At 39.0% G+C, this 19459-nt stretch overlaps 1 protein-coding gene and 1 long non-coding RNA gene across 11 annotated transcripts in view; one reads left to right on the plus strand and one right to left on the minus strand.

The window, feature by feature from the left end:
• Positions 1 to 19459, minus strand: part of TRIM2 (tripartite motif containing 2) — a 139528-nt gene that overhangs the window by 62056 nt on the left and 58013 nt on the right. For 3 of the 10 annotated variants that reach the window (XM_079305408.1, XM_079305413.1, XM_079305405.1), the window contains exon 1: positions 9480 to 10029. The exons of 4 other annotated variants lie outside the window; for them this stretch is intronic. The gene's annotated coding sequence lies outside the window, so the exon portion shown is untranslated. Of the gene's footprint in view, positions 1 to 8804; positions 9450 to 9479; positions 10030 to 17345; positions 17457 to 19459 lie in introns of those variants that run through there. 3 more of the 10 variants (XM_079305414.1, XM_079305406.1, XM_079305415.1) reach the window with 3 other exon arrangements.
• On the plus strand, positions 10264 to 17838 carry LOC306801926. Its single transcript, XR_013774225.1, has 3 exons — positions 10264 to 10318; positions 15445 to 15550; positions 17621 to 17838. It is a non-coding gene; the product is annotated as an uncharacterized lncRNA (long non-coding RNA).

Here is a 19459-nt window from a genome sequence, read left to right on the forward strand (position 1 = left end):
GCATCTCGATTTGCCCGGTACTGCTGGTGGTGCATGTCATGGTAGCAATTGGCACCTGTTGCTCAGTCACTTTCAGGAGTCCTACTGCAGAGGGGTTTTCTGACAGTCCAGGCAAGGTGTTCAGCTGCTTAATGTTCTCTGTCCCTACAGCAGCTATTCCAAAAGCCCACCTGAGTCCCTTTGGGTCTTTGTAGTAGCCGTTCCTGAAAAAATCTATGCCCAAAATGCACAGGGCCTCTGGGCCAGTCACAATAGGATGTTTCTGCTACTCCTTCCCAGTCAGAGTCACCTCACCTTCCAGTAGAGTAAATTGCTGTGATCCCCTCATCACCACAGCAATGGAAACAGGTTCTGCCCCAACATGTCTTGATGGCATTAGGGTACACTGCACACCAGTGTCAACTAACGCCTCATATTTTTTGCTTCTGATGTGCCAGGCCATCAGATCCACACCATACAAAAGACTCTGCTTTTCCCATGCCTCTTCCTGGTGAGAGGCACAGCCCCTCCAGCCCTGGTTATCATTTCCTTCCTGGGTATATATACTACAGGTTCCACAAGGAAAGGAAAGGAAAGGGAAGGGAAGGGAAGGGAAGGGAAGGGAAGGGAAGGGAAGGGAAGGGAAGGGAAGGAAGGAAGGAAGGGAAGGGAAGGGAAGGGAAGGGAAGGGAAGGGAAGGGAAGGGAAGGGAAGGGAAGGGAAGGGAAGGGAAGGGAAGGGAAGGGAAGGGAAGGGAAGGGAAGGGAAGGGAAGGGAAGGGAAGGGAAGGGAAGGGAAGGGAAGGGAAGGGAAGGGAAGGGAAGGGAAGGGAAGGGAAGGGAAGGGAAGGGAAGGGAAGGGAAGGGAAGGGAAGGGAAGGGAAGGGAAAGAAAACCCCAAACAGATGCTCATAAGCAAATACTCAGCACTGATGTAGGTTACATTTCTGCAAAAAATTACATTCTCAAAAGACCTTGTACATACACTCCTGCATGAATATAAGTCTTTTCAACTGGCATCACAACTTAGGAAGCAACAACTAATGAAAGAGGAATAAATCAGAACCACTCATACGCACAATTTTAAGACTCTCCCAAGCTGAACTGGGATATACAGGACATTCATTTCTACATGAAACCACATCCATTTTACTTTACAGGAAACACAATACATTTTTGTGTACATTAAAAGCAAATTAGGGGACAGTATAGGAAACTATAATATAATAACCATGTGAATGCATCTGTTTGTTTAAACAAAAAAAGGCACTTGGAAAAAAAAGTCTGGCATCAGGAGAGACAAGAACAATATTGTCTTAAATCAATCACATCATCATTTGGATTGTGATAGTGCCTGGAGATCTCTTTGAAGTACCAGAATCCTACTGCGGTAGGCACCTGCTACAAACAACTCAAGTTCCCTTGCAAACATAGGTAGCCTACATGTTAAGCCAAACACAGTTAGACTATTGTTACTTAACTGTATCTTTGACACTAAGCACTTTCTACACTACGAAATAAGTCTTCATAGCCAGTCATCAATGAGGTGAAAGACAGTGGGTTATATAGTATGAAACTCTTGCAGTCAGGAACAGGAACAGATCTTAGCATCCTCTTTCCTTTGCAAACGCTATGAATGGATATAAGAACTGGTGGAGATTTTAGAAAGAGTCTTTGTGAAGTCTGTGAGAAGATGCACCATGTTGTTACTGAAACAGATTATACATCCTAAGTGAAAAAACCCATGAGAGGTGTATACAAAAGAACGAGATGTAAGCACTGATGTTACAAGCAATTGAGAAATTCTAGTGGAAAATCAGTTACAAACAAGACATGGAGAAAGCCCTACCTCAGGTGCTCAACTTCTCTAACTCAGATTCCACAGTGAGTGGCTCTTAGGATGCATTTCAAATAACTTAGAAGCTTTTGGAAGGTTGATGAAACTACAGTCATTAGGTTTTTGGCAGGTGGAGTCCACTATACTCTTGAGTTAAATTTTATTCATAATGTATTTTTTCTTCACTATCTGTATCTATTGCTTTTTACTATTCCTATTGACCTAGGCAAACCTTCAAATTCCTCAGAACAGACATCACAGGAGCCATCACAGTACTCACTCCTTTTGGCATCCTTAATGGCCATGAATGGCTCACAGGGCTGCTTCTATTACTTCCCAAAGCTGGGCCATTTAGAGATGTCACGTGAAATGAATCCCTCAGACATCTGCCTTATTACACCACTGTTGCATGAGGAACACCACTCAGAGTACCTTTAGCAGGTACACCCATTTCAAATCATACAAACAAGACTCCCAACAATGGTGAATGACTAATCATTGACCCAAGCAAAGAACCCTTTTATAGTGAATACAGTAATAACCTAGCACTTCTTTTCTGCCTTCCTCTTATCTTTTCAAATTTACTTCATTCTTGAGGGAAAAAAAAGAAACTTCCAGTGATATTTCCTTTTTCTTCTTTCTCTGCAAAGGTACTCTGTTTTATTAATGTATTAAGCAATGTCATAGAGCTTGTGAAAATCATGCCTTGATCACTGTCCTGGTTCTTCTCTTTTAACAGTTGCTGACTTGCATCATCAGAGGTCCCTTCAGATTGTGCATATCTTCAGGGCAAGCCTTTTGCATGAGCACATCCCAGAGGTGAAACAATGATGGTTGTTCAGACAGTAAAGGCCACCATTCAGGAACACAGATAAAAAACCTATACCAAAAGTTAAATATGGGAAGTAATTTTCCTGCTTTTACAATTAATTATATTCAAGACTGTGTAATGTCAGCTTCTGATAATACAAACAAAAATTTTAAACTGTGTCAATAGAGGAAATGGAACTACTCTTACTTTTTTTTTTTTCAAATCCACCTTAATATACACTAACATTTTTGCATGCTCTAATCTAGCCTGGGTTTTTACTAGGTTTTATAGGATGGAATTGTAAAATCTAATTAGAATGAGGAAGCTAAGGGATGAGGGGATTATCTGCCTACACAGAACATGTAGTGCAATTCTTATAGAGCGATCCTCCAATACTTCATATCTTCATTTGTAGCGTAATAAAGGGTTGCATTTATCTCCACTGAGAGATTTTAAGTCAAGGATTACTTTTGTAAATTAATTAAAAATTATTTGTCTTTACTTAGGAACTAAGCATCTCAGAACATGTTTGTATTTTACAATCAAAATTTATTTCCAGCTGTTTTAGATGCAAGACAAAAGTTATTGCTGATTATTTGATAAATAGAATGAAATCTTCATGGTGCAACACTTAATTTTCTTTCTTCTGTTTTCTGAGCTGAGATGCACAAAGATCAGTTGCTCCCAAAACTACTCAGAGCAGACTATGAATTAGGTAATAAGAGAAAAACCAGTTCTTTGCAGAGGGTCCAGTAAATCTTAGAAGACTTTGGAAAGACCACATATTAACCCATATTGTAATATTATGTCAGAGTAACACTTAGGACAAAAAAACTACCTTCAGATGCTAGGAAATAACCTGTGGCTCTATCTAACATTTTTACCCTAGGTTTCCTAACTTCAGCATAGTGCAATTACTTGAGTTCGAGATATTAAATTAAATCTGCTTTCAAGATTAAAAAACAAAAAACCCCACAAAGCAAAACAAAACAAAACAAAACAAAACAAAACAAAACAAAACAACTAGTAACAAAACAAACCAACACCTGCAGAAGCTTATCTTGTGGAAGTTAATCCCTGAAGGCTTACATTAACACTTCCACCAATAAAGGGATTACAGGAGAGAAAGTTGTAGAAGGGAATTTAATAAATATTGTTTCCTCACTGGAAAAAGAACAGAAAAAGCAAAACCAAATAAAAAAAATGTGTAAATGCAGAGAAACATGGGAGCTTTTCCTCTTTACGAGTTTATGTATGCTGTAAATTATTTGTTCCTTAGCCCTGCGTTTTAATTTCAGAGTGTTACTTTAGTTCCTGATGAATTTTTAAGTAAAGGGATTTATAGTATTTGCAACTTGCAGCTGTTCTCAGAAGAACCAGGGGACCTTGACAACATCATTGAAACTGCTGGCACCTGCTCTTTTGGAAGTGCCATTTCTCACAGAATATGCAAGTTCTCTAATAATATAGATCATGGGCCAAATATGTTTGGGGCTACATACAGAATACATACTATCTCTGCAAGGACCACTACAGAGATTAATGCATTCAGAGGCACACAAAACCCATAATTGTTGGGATCTTTTCAAGAACATTTCTAAATTCAGCATAATCAAGATTCCATCACTCCTTTGGAGGGTCTTTGTTCCGCAAAAGCTGCAGAAGCCTTTTGCACTTTCATGTTTTCATACTATTCAGAGTTATGTTGTTCAAAATAATCTAGACACTACTCTTTCCTTGCTAAATCAACTCCTGAACACTTCACAGAACACACTGGTAGATATCATATACCTTCAAGCTCACAAATAACCAGATGCTGCTGAACTTTGACGTAAAAGGAGGCAGGCACAATATAGATTGTCACAGGGACTAAATAATTTTTTAAGGCATGACAAATTTCCAAATTACATGTTCACTGAAAGAGTATTCTCAAAACTAGCATTTAAACACCCCTCCAAAAAAAAAAAAAAAAAAAAAAAAAAAAAAAAGTGGGTTGTCACTCTGTTTCCAGAACTACAAGAAAAAATCAGGAACAGAAGCTCAAAACAAATAGCTTTCCTGGCAAAAGAACAGAAAGTCATCCATAAATAAACTGATCATACACATGTTTAGACAGCCCAATAACACTAAGACTAATAAATCCATATAGGATTAGGAGCAAGCAAATTGCTGAACATTCATCTCAAGCATTTAAAATCTGATCAGAAGTTTTGCATCTACTTCAATCCTTATGTCTCTTTCACAAAGAGCATCCACCTTGGCATAAGGACTGAAGATCGCTATCCTCTTAATTAACCTCTCCTACAATGTATTCAAAACTGATAATATTCAGATGGCTTTAAAGTGAGACAGAATGAATAATACTTGTACATGAGCAAAAGTACTGACCATAAAAATCAGAGTTGTTTGGAGTTCTTCCAGGGGAACATTAAGAATATACGTGATTACAGTAAATTTCTATGTCATTTCTCTCCTCCTAGTGTCAGGGCATATTCTTACATCATTACCGCCCAGATTTAATATTTAGCAACAAAACATTACAGCCATTTCAGCATGTCTTTTGATGCTTGTGTTAGCAGGGTCACCGTGTAATGTAAGAAGTGCCAGGATACATGCTGCTAACATTTTTCAACTGTCTATGATTAGTCTCTTCTTAATTTAGCTGTGCCTCTTTTAACCCTACTGCAACTAGACAGTGGCCAGATGAATAGAGCCAGACATCTACCTGCTATATCTACTTAGTCAGCACCTCAAGAACTATATTGCATTTGCATTTCCAATTTCAATTCTTCCTTTTGAATGTCATCTGCCTCTGAGTTTTTTGCCCTTAAGTCCAGCTATCAAGTAGGAAAGCTGCCTGGTTGCGAGCAGACTTGTCAGCTGACTAGATTCTTGGCTGTCCCCACACATTGCATCAGTGGCATGTTGCATTGTTTCACTGTATGGTATTCCAGTTATAAACTGGTATTTCTGATGAAAACTCAATTACTGACCTCCAGCTAAAATCACCTTTCAAAATAAGTAATGCCCAATCCAAACAAAACTAGCCAGCCCAATTATTGAAAGGAGCGACATGAAATATGTCACCAGACTGGACAGAAAATGTTTAGACAGTCTGTGGTAGAAAACAAAGACAAATGCCTTTAATGTTACAATTTATACAATAAATATTTATCTATTTAAACCACAGAAATAAAACATGGTCTTTATAGAAATAAAACCTTTCAGAAAGTTTGACATAAAATGCCATTTTCATTTCTCCAGAGGTCAGCCTAGGTTTTGTTCAGTGGAAGGCAATCTTTATTTCAGTTGATCAAAAACAAAAAAGAAGAAAAAGAGATTTTATGCACAAAACAGGAATTCTTCCCAATTTCATTTGGTGTTTTCAACCAAGCAGCTCTTTCCTTTACAGACATGTTAATACAAACCTTACAGCACACCAAAGGACTGCCTGCAATCCATTAATGTCACATGGCAAATAGAAGAACAAGTCCAATTCCAGCAGGAGCATGTATTGAAAAGTAAGTTATCAAAAAATGGAGATATAGAGGGGCAAAGTCCATTTATGTGACTGCTAAGCCCTGTTCTTTTCCCGGCAGTATTTTAAAAACCTCTAAATAGTCATTATTTCCTTACCAATATTGATTTCTTTCAACAAATATTGATTTTTTGCTTTTAGTCTAGTTTTTTAACAGCTAATGGCATGCATTTCACATGGTTAGCTCTCCCCACCCTTGGTTTTTTACCAGGAAACATTACAGAAAACATACCCACAACCTGCAATCTCTGGAAATAGCATATAAGTATTCATAATTATAATTTTGGTTGAAGGTGTCAGCCAAGTCTAGCATTTGCAACAGTGGATTGCAACCTTGCAATCACTGGATGGCTTCAATAACTGAAAAAGGTAAGTTCATACATATTACCCTGCAAAATATGGATTGGCAGAATTCCAGGAGAAAATTTTTAGGGCTTTGGAATTAGTGGTATTTTATAATACAGAATACTACATTGTCCATAAAACAGCTAATTAAATTTGAAATGTTATTCCTTATATAATGCCACTGTATTAAGGAATATTCTTTATACACTGAACTTATTATTTGCAATAATATATACTTGCTGCTGTGTATAAAAAAAAGTTTAAACTACTTACACTTGTATCCTCAGATACATTTAATCCTGATGAGACAATATGCTTGCCAGCAGATCAAATAAAATGCGGCTCAAGGATTTATCCTAACCTACCATATACATTGTGCCTTTGTTTTTATAAAAAATAGTTCATGTGTCTAGACACAGTAATATATGTTTCTGCAAAACTGTGTATGTTTAATACTTTATGCAGATGATTAAATTTCAGCTTCAGTACAGTAATGTACAGCATTTTGTTCTCTGGATTAGAACACCCAATACCTATTCAGCTAATTTAATTCCTCGGTTTTCCTCAAAGGAATCAGGAGCATCACTGTGTTTACATGAGCTGTCCAAATTCTAGTTTTGTTATGAATTAATGAAATTCCATTATCAGGCAAAGACAAGCCCAGTATGCTCTTATGATGGCCTCAAGCACAAATTATCTGGGATTTTCCAGTAAACAATCTGAGCTTCAATCTAAAACCAGGATTGACAGAGAAAGAATAGTATTGTGGGCTGGTGAAACCCCCAGCAGAATTATCATCTTTATCCAGATAAGGTCTAATGTTCCAAATGTTGTGCATGCTGCTGGACATAGCAGGGTTCAGACAGTACTTGAGTATGCCACCAGACCATGGACACTGCTTGTCTCAAATCTAGCCTCAAATGCAAGATTTCATAAAAAATCAATGCTGTGAAAAAGATCAACTTTTAAGACACACCCCCACCACTCCCCAAAGCCTTAAATGTGTATGCACTTCTAATTCTTATTCTGTGCCTATAAGGATACATTTGCTGTCTCTCTTTACAAATTACATAAAGAAATCAAAACATCTTTCCCAGTTGACTGAAATAATTGTTTCCATAATCCTTCCCTATTCCCAGAAGCCTTATAATCAAATCTAGAATTGGTTCTGTCATAAAATCAACTTAAATTTTCCTTCTGGCTCTCAAGCAGCATGTATTAGAGACACTCCTTGAACCAAAGTTCCGTTCAGCCTTCTCCCTGAACAAAGACGTAATTATTAAAAGCCTACCAAAGCCATTTCTCATGAAAAAGGATGAATCTCAAGAGCTGAAATGAACTCGCCACAAAGGAAACACAAACCTGTTCGTTATAACCAAATTGTGGGCACTGCAGGTCGAGATAAGACATGGGAGTGTCTTTCACCACTCAAGTTTGTCAAACGCTTTGCTGAGAAGTTTGAGGAAACCTTTGGTTTATGTACTGTTTGGTAAGCAGTTCTGGATGAGGGCCAAAGCACAGTAGCCTTATTTCATTTTCCTAACAGACTGATTCCTCCCCCAAACCCCCTGGAAACAGGAAACAAACTCCTTTTTCTGCTGCCTTTGTTTGCGAGCAGGATAATTCAGTCCCAAGATCAGGTATATTAGCTTTCTGCTACCTTTTCTCCATAACCTCTCCATGATTTAGATATCATCCAGAAAGTTCTGGGACTAACTTGAAAATAAACAAGTTTATACAGATTTTAACAACAACAACAACAACAACAATTTAATATTCTTTTCAAGCCCTACAGTTTATACTCCCAAGTTCATTAAAAATATTCACATTGTCTAGAAGCTCTCATTAGTATTGCTAGTCAACGCCATTTGTTTTCACAGAAGCAGCAATGCAGAACTTTTAAGAAAAAAATCTTCTGTTTATTAGATCATAATAGTTGGCCACAGACAATTATCTAGATGATAAATCCCTTGCCCACAAAAACAAAAAATCCAAGGCTGGAACAGAAAGCAACTTTTCTTAAGCAACATCCTTATCAAAGAAATATTTATTTAGTCAACAACAATTTTCACTTTTGTCCCCCTCTAAATGAACATCTATGTCTTTGCTTTGGCTTGATGAATGCTTGAATTCAAGGTGATTTTCTTGGTGTATTTCTTGTTTTAGTATACTACCTGCTATATTATCTGTAATTACACCCCTTATTTTACCTAAACCTATTAATCTGCCTAACAGTCTGCCTAGACAGCATTTTGAAAATAGTAAAATTAACTAAAAGGAGAGTAATCAACCTACCTCAATAACCTATGGAGAGCTTTGTATCAGGCAATGGCTCAAGTTACACTTCATAAAAGCACAACGGAATATGGCAACATTAATGCCAACTTCCAGCTTCAAAAAATGAACCACTGAGAAAAGTAAAATGTCTCTCCTAATTAGACCTTGGCATTTGTCCTCTCAGATTTACAAAGTCATTATTTTGCTTTGAATAAACATCACTACTTCTTTCCTAGGCAAACTCCTTGGCTCTGTTTCAATTATTTCTTTTAAATATTAAAGAGCAGGAAACATTTGTTTTCCCTTGTCACATCCTGTCTTCTTTACATAGCATCACACAGTCCCCTTTGAAACGCCTGCTCTTACGGCAATCCTGACATGCACAATTTAATCAAAACATTTGCTATTGTCTTTTGCCAGCTACAACAAATTTCTGCACAAACTCTGAAAAGGTTTAAAAGTTTCGACAGCCCTCTAAAACCAAGCTAACACGACTGTCAAAGAAAGGCGGCGTCGAACTGCTCGGCTTCCCTGCTACCACCCTGACTTAGAAAAAGAAAGACAAAGCAATGCACTCACACAGCAGAGCTCCTGGCAAGAGCTCACTGGCTATAAAACCACTGCTTTCACAAAACACTCGAAAGCAGAAAAACCTCACGAACATTTAGAGATGAGTATGAAAGGGTAACTTACATTATTTAGAAAGACAGGAAAGGACTGCTGCAGTTTCCTCGTTATTTTACACTGATGTTGGCAGAGCAGACAACCAAAAAAGTTCACCTATAGAAATCCCTCTTTTTTAATTCTTCATCTCTCAGTTCATTTACTCTGGAGTCTCTCAGCCTGAAGAGATCCGACAGTCAAAAGTTTATCCCCTTGTATTTCCGAATGATATGGCCGACTTTCCTTGGACACATACCAATGATGCAGTAAAAATAGACAAAAGTGGGGGGGAGGGAAGAAGCAATCTAGCTTGAGCCTGAATCCTCTTAACTCAATGTTTTCTGTAAAAGCTGCACTTATGTCAAAAGATCCCATTCCTACCCTAACTTGCAGACCAGTCAGTCATCCATCTGGTTTTCATAAACTTCAAATTACAGGCAAACCAGGGAACGTACACAGTCCAGTTTTAGCAGAACTCCTCAGCAGCAGCCTTACAAGTAACCTAGGTAAAAAGGCTTTGAAAATACACAGCTGGCCCCATGGCGGGATGGCCCCCCGTCTGCAGATGCCTGACTGCTCCCCCATGCAGCGTTCAGCAGCCCCGAGCACCATCCACCCACCACTCAAGAAAGTGACAGCCGGGTCCCCGCACTCCCCGCTGTGTAAACAAACCGACGCTGCAGCCCTCCCTCACTCCCAGCACACGCAGCCTCTGGAAAGGGGCGGGAAAATCCTGTGCAGTATATGAAATCGTCTACAACTTAGCAAGTAATTTACAACAACCTGGTTTTTGATAAACAGGGATGTGAATGCGTGATCCCTTTACATCCTCTAAATGCTTCCAGGTGGGAAACAAATCTTATGTGTTGGTAAGTTTTGTTTTGTTTGTTTTGTTGGTTTTTTTCCTACTAAGGCAACTCAGAGCCACTGAACAGCTGCTGAATAGGGAACTTTTAGGGTGGTTCAAGCCATTCTTTACCAGAATGAACATTTTACCAGAAGTAGCAGAAGCAAAGGTTTGATATGCACCCCATGAAAGTCCATGACTCAAAGCCCCCAAGTCACCTTCAGTCCCTGTTTTCGTCTATTTAAAGGTCTAGTGTCCTGATTACATTCAAGTACCAAAGGCTTAAGGAGACACCTATATTTTTGGATATTTCATAGCTTCTGTGTCAGGACTGAAGAAGATTCTCAAAGAAAAAAAATTCATGGTGGATAAAAAAGAAGTTCTACCATTATTTAAAATTAAAGTTGTTGTATGTTGTATGTGCTGTATGTTCTTTAAAATAACAAGTTTTATTTAGGTGTTGGTTTTAGCAGAGGATTTTTCCAGCTTTTTTACTGGGAATAATCTTACTCTGCTTGAACAATGAGACTCTCTGAACAAGGCAGCTTTCACTAAAGTATTGGTGAATCAGTACAGTGAGTCATTAACAAAATAAAAACACCATTGTAAACGCTCTGCCTGAAAGTCCTGAGCCTTGTCACTTGCTCAGTTTTTCATCTTGGCACAATCAGGATTGCGCTGATGGTCTACTCATTTGTACCTGGATCCAGGACTGACACAACTGGACTGTTAAAGCTAAAAGCAGTTGAGCGATTTAAAAAAGAAATAAAAACAAACAAACAAACAAACAAACAAGCCAGAAACAACAACAACAACAAAAAAAAAAACAACACCAAACCCAAAAAACAAGGCTTTCTAGTCAGTAGAAACAAAGGAGGAAATTACAAATTTATTTTTTGTGTTTATTTTTGCCTGTGCTGTCACAATTTCCTCCAGTCGTTGTATAAACTACTGATTAATTTCAGTCACATCAGGTAGAGATCCCAATGGTATTATATTCCTGCAGCTTTTGTGAAATAAGGCAGCTGTCCAGATGTGTGAAATACAATCCAGTGATCCAATGTAAAATGAACTCAGCTGTATTATTAGACACCGCAGCACCCCACACAAACAAGAGATCAATGAGAACAGATTCCATGTGCCCTATGGCTCAGCTGCTACCAAAGTTGGACAACTTTGCCTGCATTCTAGCATTTTCCTTCTGCTCTCCTGTCATGGAAGTAAGCAGCATAATACACAAAATGCACAGATGTCAGCTAAGCAAATAAAATTATTTTTTGAAACTGCAATAAGCAGGGTTTGATAAAAGTTGAGTTATTCTCCCACTTAGTAAATAAGTGGGGTGAACTGATTACCTCATGTTTTTACTGATATTTTCCATGAACCCAAAGAACTTGATCCTTGTAGAGCAGACTTACAGGTTTGGGGACAGAAATTATTAGTCTTTGTGTGGTTTTCTGGGCACACAGGTCTCTCCCCACTGTACAAGAACAAGCTGAACGACTGTTATCTTTGGAATAAGAATGAGGGTTTTTTGTGAGACATGGTCATAAAGAGAAGAGTAAGTGGAAATAACTACTTTCAGTTTGTGATGTTTTTGCTGGCTGAATATTTATTCCCCCAATGGGGCAAACACATTAATTCACACTGAGCTCTCAGGTGGTCTTCAATACATCTATTCTCTCAAAAAAACCAGTCCGTTTACATCAAAGGTGACTTTCACAAATAACAATTCCTCAAGAAAATTCAAAATTCAAAACCAGTAGGTTAATTTTAAATGATCTTTCATTTTCCAGGCTTTGGAGATCATTCTTACTCAACTTGATCTCATTTTTTATTTTGTATTTTTCATTTCCTCTTTTATCTCATCCCTATGAGGTACTAGTATCCTACTGTCCATACATAGCTCCTGCCTCCAGGCAGGCCAGATGTGTGTTTCCTCACCGTTGCCTGGATTTAAGGCATCATTTGATGCTCACATTCTCAAACTTTGTCTCTGTGAATTTTGGAGCAGTCAAGCACTGTGTTCCTATTGAACACAGGGATCTTGGCTTTCTGAAGAAATGGAGATAGAAGATATTCATCACTTTGATGGTGAGAAAATTTCCTCTAGAAAGCTTCATACAGGAAAGACTGCAACAAAGAACAGATCAGATAGGAAAAACAACTTTCTAGCAGCAATTTGTCTTTTTAGAAAAATGGCAGCTTCCATTTAGGATATTTTCAAATGCCAGCTACAAAACTACCCTGTTATTTTCCATGTTAATTTTTCACCAAAATCAACTTTGTTAGCAGTATTAGTAGGACAACAGTGGAGTAGGATGCAGCTTAGATACCAATTATGCTGATTATGTATCTTTATATGTAGATGCTTGACAGGATTTTTCAAATGCCATTGCACATTCCTTAAAGCAAGGGAAAAGGGTCCCTCCTCAGTCAGTGATGGACTGGTTGTGACACACAGGATATGGCAGAATATGTATCTCCCTTGGTCTGAACTCTGCTCCCATCTAGGCTAGGGTAGTTGTATTGGGAGCACTGCATTGCAAAGGTATGGTTGAAAGCAATCTGTTTTTCAACCAGCTTTTTTTGCAGCTTAAATACTGAGAAAGTGACAAGTGAAAGGTCTTGGTTTGATGAAGGATGCACCTTCCATTTAATTTGAATCTATGAAATCACCTAAATGATAGAAGGTTAAGATGGTAGATTAACAAGCCTGGATCTCACAACAGGTGTATGTTCACTTTTGGTTTTAACACTAGATTACTCAGTGTAGGACTTTGAATGTGTTTATGCAGATTTCTAGTCAGTCACAACTCAAGTTCTAAATGAGTCTTCTAATGCAAACAAGCTGGCAGGCTTTGTACCGACTGAAAAAACACAGGTCTGATAAACTAAGACAAAACTGCCCCTGGAAGAGTTCAAGGTGAAGCTTCAGTTCACTTAATGAAATAAAATGACGTAGATTTTGGCACTGACAATAACTCATCTTTAAAAGACAAATTTGCTGTGACATTATGAATTATTTTATCACCAGCATTCTAAAGCCAGCCAATGGAACAGCTGCCTTGGGTCTGAATTCAAATGCTAAACTTGTATTCAGTAGGTCTGGCCTCACGTATTTTATCATAGCACTTCAGCTTGGTGCCAAGTGACTTGAGTTCGGCAAAAGCCTGTCCCCCTCCAAAAAGGCACATAATTGTTAGCTGATCTTCCAAAGAGATACCATGTGAAAATCCTTTGCTGCCTGCTCCAACTCTTAGATGAGAATGGGGCTGCTTTATTGGTTTTGGTACTTTTTTTCATGATGTAGGTGTTTTGCTTTATAATGTATCACTTCTCTTCCACAGAAAGAAAAACTACAGCTCAGACAAAACCAGAATGCATTATAACCTTGATGTCATTGTTGAAGCCCCATGGCTGCTTCTGTTTACACTACTGCATGCAGTAGCCCCTGGCTGTCCACAGGAAAAAAAAAAAAAAATTGAGATAAGCATAACTAAGTCGCTTTTCCCATTAAGTCTCATTTACATCTGCGTCTTCAGGAATCTGGGCTTGCCTGGGACACACAAGCTCATTCTGAGCACGTTGGTGATGGAGACATACACAGCCTTTTCCCTTCTAAGTGAGACGAAATGATGATTCATTTTTCCCACCTGGAATAGGAGTTAATGGCCGGATACTTCATATTCTTTAAGCAACAAGTCAGTAAACACTATGCAATGCATATGCGCCAGTGGTTTTCATCAGGAAAGGTCAACTATTAGAACAACATAATTTCAAAAGACAAACATTAGACTGTTTTCAAAAGCGTCTGTTCCCCTCTGAATATACCCTCACACTTCTTACCTCACACTGAGGCACAAGTTGAACTCCCAGTGAACAGATAGAGTTCACTGCCTGACAGAAAACTGCCCTGTGAAAAAAATGAATCTGAGAGAGGTCAATTAGCTCATAGATGTCCACTAACTGCTGCAGACATTATGGATTGGAGCAGGGGAAGAAAGACAACTGCAACCAAATGCTCAAGCTTCTTATGAAAATATACCATGTAACAGCAGGTACGCCCCACACTCCTCCTGACTTTAATCCTACCTCAAGGTCTTCAGTCACACTTTTGTGGCAACCACATCCCTTAAATACAGGCACACACTCAGTTTGTGCCAGGCTTACGCTTCTGGTCTGCACTGCTCCCAGTCATAGTTTGCTACCCTGAGAAATTAACCATCAGTCCTAGCTCCTGTAAAATTGTAGTGTCTCAGTATTACTATTTTTCACAAACTTCCATTCATGTAAGCTTCATTTCAAAAGCAACTATCCAGGAAAGTCTGATGTACAACATTTTCATACGACTGCATTCACGAAAAGTTCTGAATCAAAAGTAATGTGTCCAAATACCACTTTTTGCTGGAAAACATAATCCATCCAAGAATCAGAAATGTTACCATGTGACTGGTACCACAAAGAAATGAGCATATCAGAAATCACAGCAAATAATTCAAAAGCAGCTCTGGGCCTGAAGCTGGTTCAGAAGATATTTGTTGAATACTGGACACTTTGTTTCCCAAGAATAATATAAAGGACTATATTTTCTTTTAAAAAACCAACAAAAATATCCCACAAAAAACAAAACTACAGCAAAATCCCCCCATGCTTATATATTTATTGACTTAGTCTTTCTCTGGCCTTGCTTGGAGGTATTCCCCTTTACAGCACACAAAAAACTAGTAGGTTTCTGGTTTACCCTGGACCTGCCCTACTTTTCTGCCTTCAAGTACAATAAAAAGGAATAAGAAAGTATGTTGAGACCTTTGCACTGAAGAACCTGAGACTCCAGGGAAGAACAAAGAGCCCCCTGTCTCTCCAACTGCAAACACTGGGCTGTAGTGAGGAAAATAGAGTAGGAAGAGAATACAGCAAGGAGAAAAGAGCTCTGGGGAAGCTCTTAAGGACTGAGAGGCAGGGAAAACAAGCATCTTAAATGGCATGGAACACAGAGGTTCAGGAGGATGGGACATGGGATGCTAGGGAAAAAATGTGACTTTAGGATAGGAAAAGAGTTGTAGCTGAAATATGAAGAGACTGTGAATTTTGTGAGTGAGGCAAGGGGCATGGATGACAGGAAAGCTACGTGCTCTCCCTACACAGGCATAAGCTGGAGACTTGGACTAAAGATGAGGGGCCTGAGGCCAGAAACACTACAAGCTAGAGTGAAAAGCTGACAGGCTTGAAACTGAGCAGAGCTTTGGGACAGGTAGGGAACAAGACTTCTACTGAAACTGTCCTCCTCTATATACCTGTAGGAGAATAGGATGGTGCAGGAGGCAATCTTTCCTAATGAATTACAGCTGTACTGATTACAGAGCAGTGGAAATAGTCTTGCCTGCCCAATAAGGATGGGTGTTATAAAAGACTGGGCTAGCTAGCTGCAAGATGTAGTTGGAGCTTGAGAATTGGAGTCTGCTGCAGTTTGGGATGGAGTGTGTGCTGCTGTGCAGAGGTAAGGGATGTGCAGTTGTGCAAGGGACAGATAAGGTAAGATGATACTGTGTGAGACACAGACAGGGTTAGGTCCTGGCTAAGGGTAGGTTGGAGTTTAGCCAGTGATGCTAAAACTTGCAGAGAGAAGGAGTAAGTGCTGTGTGGAGCTGCCTGTAGGGAAAGTAGTTAGAGCTGTATAGAGCTGCTTGTCAGGAAAGGAGTCAGTACTGTGTGGAGTTGCCTGAGAGAAGTTCACTGAAAGGATGAGAAGTTTTTAATAAAGGACTGGTGATGGTGCTAGTCCAGTCTGTCTTGACATAATTACCACTTATACCTGCATGAGTATAAGAGATGCTGTGCCTGCTCTATCCATGTGGATGTCTCTTCCCTCTTTTGCAGCCAGAGCCATATTAGCCCTGGCTCATGCTTTTCCCATCTGTGTATTGGAATGTGACAGCGTAACATTTTCCAAAGCCAGTATGATCCAAGGAAATGTTTTGATGTTGACTGTGGAACCCAAAGTGTATATGAGTGCTAAGCATAGATTTTGAAGTGATAGAGAAGAGTAGGTATGAAGAGAAAATTACAGGGAAAATGGACAAGAGACATTTCTTTGGACAGATAGCTCCTGAAGGCAATGTCTGGAAAGTGCTGAAAGTTCAGTCACTGCAATGCCAGAGTTGATATTAACCTCATCAAATACTTACCAACTAGACACTTGGAAGCTAATTAAAAAGAAGGCCAAAGGTATCATGCAAAAGTTAAGCATCCCAGTCAGAAGCAGAAATTAAACTACACATATGGGAACATACTGTAATTCTCACAGTCCTATTTCAGTCCCTAAGTAACCAGCCTCTCTATTGACTCCAGCACGAGTTTTGCTGGAGTAAAACCTGTAGAATTCCATGCAAGTATATTATATTAATAAAAAAAATTAACTTTTGACAGTACATTAAGGAGCATTAGGTAAAGTGTCATCTGAAGACACTGCATAAGAAGAAAAATCTTGATAAGAAAACAAGCCACATAATGATTTCATTTTGTGAGACAAACTGCAGTACATCCATTGAATTTTAATGGATACAGTGCTTCTTAGTTTCACATGCTGTGAACGGGCAGTGATTAAGAGGAAAAGGCTGATGACAGCCATGATAGTTTTTTTTAGACAGCAGCAACAAAGAAGAGTACAGCAAGCTACCCTCTTAATTAAGGACATTTTATGCTACAAGCTAAAATTGGTGCTTTCTTAGATCTTTGAGCAACTACACAGGCAAAAAAAGGAAACAAATATTTAAAAGCTTCTTAATGGATGAAGAAACCATGGCATCTATAATGTTTCCTGCCTACTTAAGCGCACACTGGGATATAGTCTGCTTTCTGGGCCAGAGAAAGGTGAGCTACAGAGAGCAATGAGCCATCTGGAGGCTACAACTAATAAACCAGTCCTGTATGTACCCTAAAAGAAGGTAGCTTGCATGACTGTGCCTTTAACATACTATCAAAGTAGCAATGCAGAGAGCCTGTTCTGTGAGCCACTGATTCCAGTAAGAAGAAAGTTTAGGGCTTACTCATGGAGTCCAAGGAAACATCTTCCCAGCATGAGAGCAGAGCATAGCTAGTGTAAGAGCTGGAATGCCACTGAAGGTTGCTTCTTTCAGCATTGCTGGCTAGCACAGAGGCTAGATGTGTCAGACAGGAGGAAGACAAGTCAAAGGAATCAGTGGAAACTGGTAGATACTGATGATTTAAAGGCAGCACAGACCTGAAGATAACTTAGCCACTGCCATTTGCTCTCTGTCACAGGCAAGGAAGGTCTTGACCCAAGTCTTCCATTATATTTCAGGCAGGCCACCCAACAGAACGAGACCTGTGGTAAATATCTGGTTGAGAGACTTCCTCTATTCTCCTGGGGGTGAATTTTGCACATATAACCTACCTAGCAATCCTTTTCTTTCCTAAGAGAAGTGCCTTCCCTAGATAACATCACCAAAATAAAATACACATTACAGGAAGACCCTTTGCTCTTAATGTATGGTGAGTAATATCTGGGTACTACAGTCCTGCTGCTTTTTTAATAGAAAAGGCTGCATGTTTAGCATTTTTCATTGTTTTATAACTAACCAGTATATTCTACTTTAATGGCAACAACATCCCTTACCTGGCATCTAATTCTTAGGAAAAGGAATCTGGGCAAAAAAAAGCCATGATGAAAGATTTTTTTAAAAGCTTTCATATGCATGGGTGAAAACTGAAGATATCAGTCAGAGGTTTCAGGTTTAAGAGAGAGGACAACTTAGCCAAGGAGCCTGAGGAGGCAAATCTCAGCCTTTATCCCTATGGAGACCTGACTTCTGATAGTGACTGGCTTTACAAGGAAATCGATCCAAACCTGACAGAAGGCTGACATTGTTTCTTTCAGACCCTCAGAGTTTTTCCTGTTACCTAACAGTTCAGTTTCCTGATCAGACTCAAACAGCTGATGGGAGGGAGACACATGCAATATTATTTCACTTATCATAGCCTTAACTGATGTGTCAAGCATGTAGGATATATCAGCAGAGCACTTGCTAATAATAAACACTGAGGAAAAAAGTACCCTTAAAGCCTTCTGCTTTCACTAAAAATTCAAATGCCCAGTGTCATGAAGTAGCACTGCAATAACTCAAAATTCTTAGTAATTTTGAGAGTTATTCCTTCCCAAGATATTGATCCATTCTGGGAGCTGGCCCAATGGCAGTGGGAATCTAATAATCTGATAACCATGAGTATATTTGGGAAATACTGGTAAAAGTTTAGGGTTAGAATCAACCCCAAATGAATACCTTTCATTAAGTTCTGAACAATAGCTATATTACAAGTGTGGCTGCAGACTGAATTCTCAGCCACACAAAAGTGTTGGAAAATGTACCTACAGAACCAGAGGACGAAAATTAACCACAGTAAGCAGTTTTATTTCCAGCTTCCTTGCAAATTTTATCCTTCATTTGTCAACAGAGCATGATATGCTTCTCTGCTTCCCAGGACATCTGAAAGCTTTAATTACTAATAGCAAATAACTTTGTTTTCACAAACTGCCTACCAGCTCAGAATCAAAAAGTGCAAATTATAGCTTATTCGGTTCAGAGCAGTTCTTCTATGAAGAATGTTGATTCAGCACCTCGTTTTAGCAAGCCCTGTAAACACATCTTCAAAATTATATCTCTGGGAGGGGAAAAAAAAACAACTTTTAGTTTCTGGCCTATTTACCTTGATGCAAATCAAACAGGCACAGTCTGCCCCTTCAGAGCCAGCCATGTTGTGCTGAGCTTGTGATACACAAGGGATTTCTTTCTTTAGTCAAGAGACAATGTGGTGAGCATAGTGATTGCTCCTAACTATGCCCTGCAAGGGCACAGCAACAATTCCTAGGTGTGTGGCATATCTTATGGCTTTCATTTAACTACTGCGATGCTGCTCTATTATCTATAGACAAAAACCATCTTTACTAATCAAGGCATAGTATTTATCTGCTGCTTAGTGCAACTGACTGAAACACTTTGGCTTGTATTCACAGCCTGACACAGAAGCAGCTTATTGTGGTAATTAGCTCTAATTCATACACTACCACACATGCTGCTTCTTTACTGCTGTAGAGAAGACTCAGAGCTGAACAACCATCAGCATCAAGACCCACCTAAAATAT

This window comes from Erithacus rubecula (genome assembly GCF_903797595.1).
Source record: "Erithacus rubecula genome assembly, chromosome: 5".
In the NCBI taxonomy this organism is placed as follows: domain Eukaryota; kingdom Metazoa; phylum Chordata; class Aves; order Passeriformes; family Muscicapidae; genus Erithacus; species Erithacus rubecula.